This window comes from Nomascus leucogenys, chromosome 24, assembly GCF_006542625.1.
Source record: "Nomascus leucogenys isolate Asia chromosome 24, Asia_NLE_v1, whole genome shotgun sequence".
NCBI classification, from domain to species: Eukaryota; Metazoa; Chordata; class Mammalia; order Primates; family Hylobatidae; genus Nomascus; species Nomascus leucogenys.
The window spans coordinates 10,086,479-10,092,478 of record NC_044404.1 but is presented as its reverse complement, the minus strand read 5'-3'; positions in this window follow the sequence as shown (position 1 = coordinate 10,092,478).

Sequence of the window (6,000 nt, the reverse complement as noted above, 5' to 3'; positions counted from 1 at the left end):
GAATTCCCAAGTGTTGTGGGAGAGACCCGGTGGGAGGTCATTGAAACATGGGCGTGGTTTCCCCAGTACTGTTCTCACGGTAGTGAGTAAGTCTCACGAGATCTGATGATTTCATAAGGGGTTTCCCCTTTCATTTGGCTCTCATTCTCTGCTTGCCTGCCACCACGTAAGATGTGCCTCTCACCTTCTGCCATGATTGTGAGGCCTCCCCGGCCACGTAGAACTGTGAGTTCATTAAACCTTTATTGTTTTATAAATTACTCAGTCTGGGCCAGGTGGGGTGGCTCACACCTGTAATCCCAGCACTTTGGGAGGCCGAGGTGGGTGGATCACTTGAGGTCAGGAGTTTGAGACCAGCCTGACCAACATGGTGAAACCCTGTCTTTACTAAAAATACAAAAATGAGGCCGGGCGCGATGGCTCATGCCTGTAATCCCAGCACTTTGGGAGGCCGAGGCAGGCAGATCACGAGGTGAGGAGATCGAGACCGTCCTGGCTAACACAGTGAAACCCTGTCTCTACTAAAATACAAAAAAAAAATTAGCCGGGCGTGGTGGTGGGCGCCTGTAGTCCCAGCTACTGGGGAGGCTGAGGCAGGAGAATGGCGTGAACCCGGGAGCTGGAACTTGCAGTGAGCCGAGATCACAGGACTGCACTCCAGCCTGGGTGGCAGACCGAGACTCCATCTGAAAACAAACAAACAAACAAAAAAATTAGCTGGGCCTGGTGGTGTGCACCTGTAGTCCCAGCTACTCTACTGGGGAGGCTGAGACAGGAGAATTGCTTGAACCCTGGAGGCACAGGTTGCAGTAAGCCAAGATCGTATGCTGCACTCCAGCCTGGGTGACAGAGGGAGACTCCATCAAAATAAAATAAATAAAATAAAATAGACAAAACACCCAATCTCAGGTATGTCTTTATCAGCAGTGTGAAAACAGACTAATACACAGGGGCTCAAGATCTCTTTAAAGGAGGATTTTTGGGTCTGGTGTCATGGCCTCCAGCCCAGGGCAGCCTTTTCTTTCTCTCTCACTGTGGGTGCCCTGCATCCCTGCAGCTGCCTACATAACAGGTGACCTGGGGTTTACGCCTTTCTCCTGACCTAAAGCTTTTCTGGGCTCCACCTGTGCCTGGGCTATCTCGAGAGTCTTCTAAACCCTCCCTTCCTTTCTTTTTTAGGCCATTGGCTGTTATTGTGATTTAAATTATATCAGCATTTGTCTTCCATTACAAAGAAATTTGTACTTACTGGGTCATTTTATTTTTATTTTTTATTAGAATATTATATATACATATATATTTTATTTCAATAGCTGACAAGTGGTTTTTGGTTACCTGATGAATTTTTTTGTTTGTTTGTTTGAGACAGAGTCTCACTCTGTCACCCAGGTTGGAGTGCAGTGGCGCAATCTTGGCTCACTGCAACCTCCGCCTCCCGGATTCAAGCAATTCTCCCACCTCAGCTTCCCAAGTAGCTGGGATTACAGGCGTGCACTACCACGCCCAGCTAATTTTTTGTATTTTTAGTAGAGACGGGGTTTCACCATGTTAGGTTGGTCTCAAACTCCTGACCTCAAGTGATCCTCCTGCCTTGGCCTCCCAAAGTGCTGGGATTACGGGTGTGAGCCACTACACCTGGCCCAAGGTAGTTTTTATACATAAATAGAAATCCAAGGTGAGAAAATTCACCCTTAACAAACTGCCTTCCCTTTGAGGTAGAAGTGAGAAGGCGGACAAACCTCGGCTATGTGCCCCCTATAATTAAATTCACAAAGAGAATAAAGGAAGAGGACGATAGAGCAGCCAGGCAATAAAAATAAAAGTTACCCATCTGGACCTGCTCTCAGGATTGGCAGACATTGTTCTAGTCTCCTAGATTTGGTGGCAGCCAGCAGGCCTTGGTGACAACTCCTGCCCGAACTGAATGACGTTCTCTGCTGTGGCACAGTAGGAAGACGCTTCCCGGGGCAGAAGCCAGAGCCGAGCAAACTGCATCGCAGTCTCGGAGTCCTGACCTGGGGGCCCTGGGGGCCTGATGCAGACTGAAGATGTAACACAGCATCCGGCAATGGGTCGGCTGCTGGTGGCTGGAGCTGCGGGTTTGCCCAGTGTCAGCTCTTCCTCTCTCTGGAGCAGCTGCCCCTAGTGTGACCTGCTGGTTAAGGGAGTGCACTAAGGGCTCGGGCAGACTCTAGCAGTGTTGCCACTTGGCAGCTGTCATCTCGGGCAAGATAGGTGACTTAAAGCCTTGGTTTCGCATCTGCAAACTGGGAGCCTCTTACCCGAGCTGTGAGTCAGCTGTTGTGGGAGTGGTGGCCTCTTACCCTCTTGTGGTGGCAACCTCCGAGCTGTGGATTTGTCCTGCAGGAGGGCAGTGGTGGCCTTTGAGATAGCGCCTTTATCGTCTTTGGGTTAAAATGGTGAGAGCTGGCAGGGGCAGCAGAGGGTAAGGAAGACTCTTTTGAAGATGGATGGGTGAACCCCAAATAAAGGAGCAATGCAAGACTCAAGAGAACAAAAAGCATACGGCCCAGGAAGACGGGGTCTTGGTTCCTTTGTATCCCCTGGAACAGTGCCCAGCCCTGAGCCAGCAGTCAGCAGTTGTTAGGACCTGAGCCCCGCGTGCTGGGCAGTGCAGGGCTGTGTGGTCAGCCTGCCTGTCCACATGCGTGAGGGACAGATGGACACAGCCAGAATATGGGGCAGCCCTGGCCCCAGCAAGAGAAGGACACAGAGAAGAAGGGTGCTCCACAGGCAGGAAGACAAATGAGACGTGGTCATGCCTCCATCCTCCCGGACAGGAGACAGTGCTTGGAGTTTGGGCATTAGAAGTGGGAAGCAGCCAGGTAGGAGCCCACAGGAGGCAAATCAGACAGAGCCAACAAGGAAGGAACAATGAAGGACCCTGAAGAATAGCGAGAAAAAATAATGTGCCTACAAAAATCCAGAGTTGGGGCCGGGCGCGGTGGCTCATGCCTGTAATTCCAGGACTTTGGGAGGCCAAGACGGGTGGATCACTTGAGGTCAGGAGTGTGAGACCAGCCTGGCCAACATGGCTAAACCCCATCTCTACTAAAAATACAAAACAAAACTTAGCCAAGTATGGTGGTGCACACCTGTAGTCCCAGTTACTTGGGAGGCTGAGGCAGGAGAATCACTTGAACCCAGGAGGCAGAGGTTGCAGTGAACCGAGATCGCACCACTGCCCTCCAGCCTGGGTGACAGAGTGAGTAATCTAAAAAAAAAAAAAAAAAAAAAAAAAAAATCCAGAGTTGGAAACCAGGAAATGGGAAGTGATGGAGAATCAATGTCTATATTTGTCGAAGTCAATAGACACCCCTAATCAAAACTGATTCAAGGAGTTAAAAATCACATTAAAATTCATTAAGGACTTCAGACTTAATGTTTTTCCATAAACAACTTCTCCTTCTTCTTCTTCTTCTTCTTCTTCTTCCTCTTCCTCTTCTTCTTCTTCCTTCCTCTTCTTCTTCTTCTTCTTCTTCTTATTCTTCTTCTTCTTCTTCTTCTTCTTCTTCCTTCTTCTTCTTCTTCTTTCTTCTTCTTTCTTCTTCTTTCTTCTTCCTTTCTTCTTCACAGAGTCTCGCTCTGTCCCCCCAGGCTGGAGTGCACTGGCGTGATTACACCTCATTGCAACCCCTGCCTCCCGGGTTCAAGCGATACTCCTGCCTCAGCCTCCCCAGTAGCTGGGATTACAGGCACCTGCCACCATGCCCAGCTAATTTTTGTATTTTTAGTAGAGACGAGGTTTCGCCATGTTGGTCAGGCTAGTCTCGAACTCCTGACCTCAGATAATCTGCCCGCCTCGGTCTCCCAAAGTGCTGGGATTACAGGCGTGAGCCACCGCACCCGGCTTTTCATACACTTCTAATGTTAAAGAGACCTTTTGGGAAATGATATTGATTGTGTGACAAAATATATTTCTGAAGTCCAGCAATTCCTTCAGTTTCTAGTAAAATTATTAATGCACCATTATTTATTAAGTATGAAGGTTAAAATTAGCATCAAGAGGAGGATCCCACTTTTACGAAATATTTTTAATCTTCTGTTTGCATCCGTGTCTTGAAGGATATGCACCTGATGCTACGGTTGTTCATTTCTGGAGGGCTGGACTACAGTGATTTTCTTTACACACATTTGTGTACTATTCTGCACTGTTTGAATGCATTTGTAACAAGCATGTGTGATTTTTACAAAAATACGTGTGTCCAGGTCTTTGCCATCAAAAAATATGTATGTGTTTTTTTCTTTTAAAAAAGCAAACATAAAAAGACCTCATACGGTGAATGCTGAAGGGGGCAATCTCCATGGATTAATATTCTCATCTGAGTGCTTACTGTATTTTATTTTTTCAGTAAAAAAATAAAGACATACGGAGCAGGAGGAGGGCCTGACTGATAGCATGAGCTTAGTTTGATAATCTTTCCTCCCAACGATGCTTCTTCAGACAAACAGAACTCATGAGGCTGGGTTTCCACAGCCAGTGAGTGGGGATGAGGGAAAGGAAAGGGTTGTAGTGAGGCCTTTCCAGGGGGGCAGAGCAGCCCTAAACTGTCGGGGCCCCCCCCGGCTGCCATCCCTGCTGCAGCGTCCAGCAGTGGGCGCTGACCCTGGCTTTGCTCTCCATCAGCAGCCAGTGGGAGCTGTCAGAGTGGGGGTCAGATCTTGCCCTGCTTCTGCGTGGCCCTCCTATCCCACGATGCCAACAAGGGTGGTGGCCTGCCATGGCTGGACCACATCCATTGCACCCCTAGGCCCTGGCCCACTCTGGGCACAGGAGACCCATGTGCTTAGAACCTCCCTCCCCTAGAGAGGATGACACATGCCAGGCTCACCGCTGGCCCCACACCCCCTCAGGCCTCCATCCCTCCAGCCACCCTGCTGACCACTCTCTTTCATTATTGCCATTCACTCATTCATTCACTCACACATTCACTGCAGGGCGGCGTGTAAAGTACCAGAAACATGAAAATGAGCAGAACATGTGGAGTCTCTGCCTTCGTGGTCCTCAGCCCGACAGGTGAGTGGGAAGATGGGGGCAACAGAGGGCATGGGTGGAGCCACATCTCCTCCCCTTCTGCTGGGAGCTGGGTGGGGAGGGGCGGCTGGCTGACCCCACCCGGGCTCTGGCTGTCTGTAAAGAGCTTGTAAGAGACCCAGGAGAAGGTGGACTCAGGCCAGCAGCTCTTGAGCTTGTCTTCACCACGGCTTCTTTTATGATTTGCGCAACTCTTCCCCTCCTGCCCTTCCATCTGTCCCTGCATCTCCAAAACTATGGTCTATCAGGAAAACAGTTCCAATTAAGCAAGAAGAAACCGAAGCTGCACAGCAGGGGCCACCCACACTGGACTGCTGAAACCCTGACCCCAAACAGAAGGTTCTGTCCTCTTGGTTCATGCGAATCACCTTCTTACTTAGGTCAGTGTGGGGTTTCTGCTGGGCTTCCGGAAATATGTAACACAGCTCCTAGCTCCAGTACCTATCAGGTTCTGCTGCTACAAGGTAGTTGAGGCACCCAGGAATGAGGCACCCAGGAATGAGGCCCGCAGGCTGACTTCAGGAGACTGGAACCAGGTCCCAGAGACAGCCCCCAAAGCGGGATCCTGGGGCTCTCCTCTCCTCCATGCCAGCCTTGTCCTTAGGCCCCCGCGGTGCTGAGATGGCTGCTGCAGCTCACCAAGGCCTGAGTCCAGAGAAATGGTGCCGCTTCAGCCTGAGTCCTCGGGGTCACTCTGATTTGACCAGTTTGGGCCCTGAGCTCTCCCAGATCCCATTGCTGTGGCTGTGGGCATTGGATGTCCTGATTGGCCAGCACTGGGTCACACGCCCCATGCCTGCCATCAGAACTCTCCAGGACACATGTATGGGAGGGTCCCCAAACGGGGGCTGGACACCAGGTGACCCTCCAGTGCGGCCCTCACAGACACTGGCTGAGACCTGCAGTCCTGCCCCGCCATGTTTCTGTGAGGACTGTGGAACCAG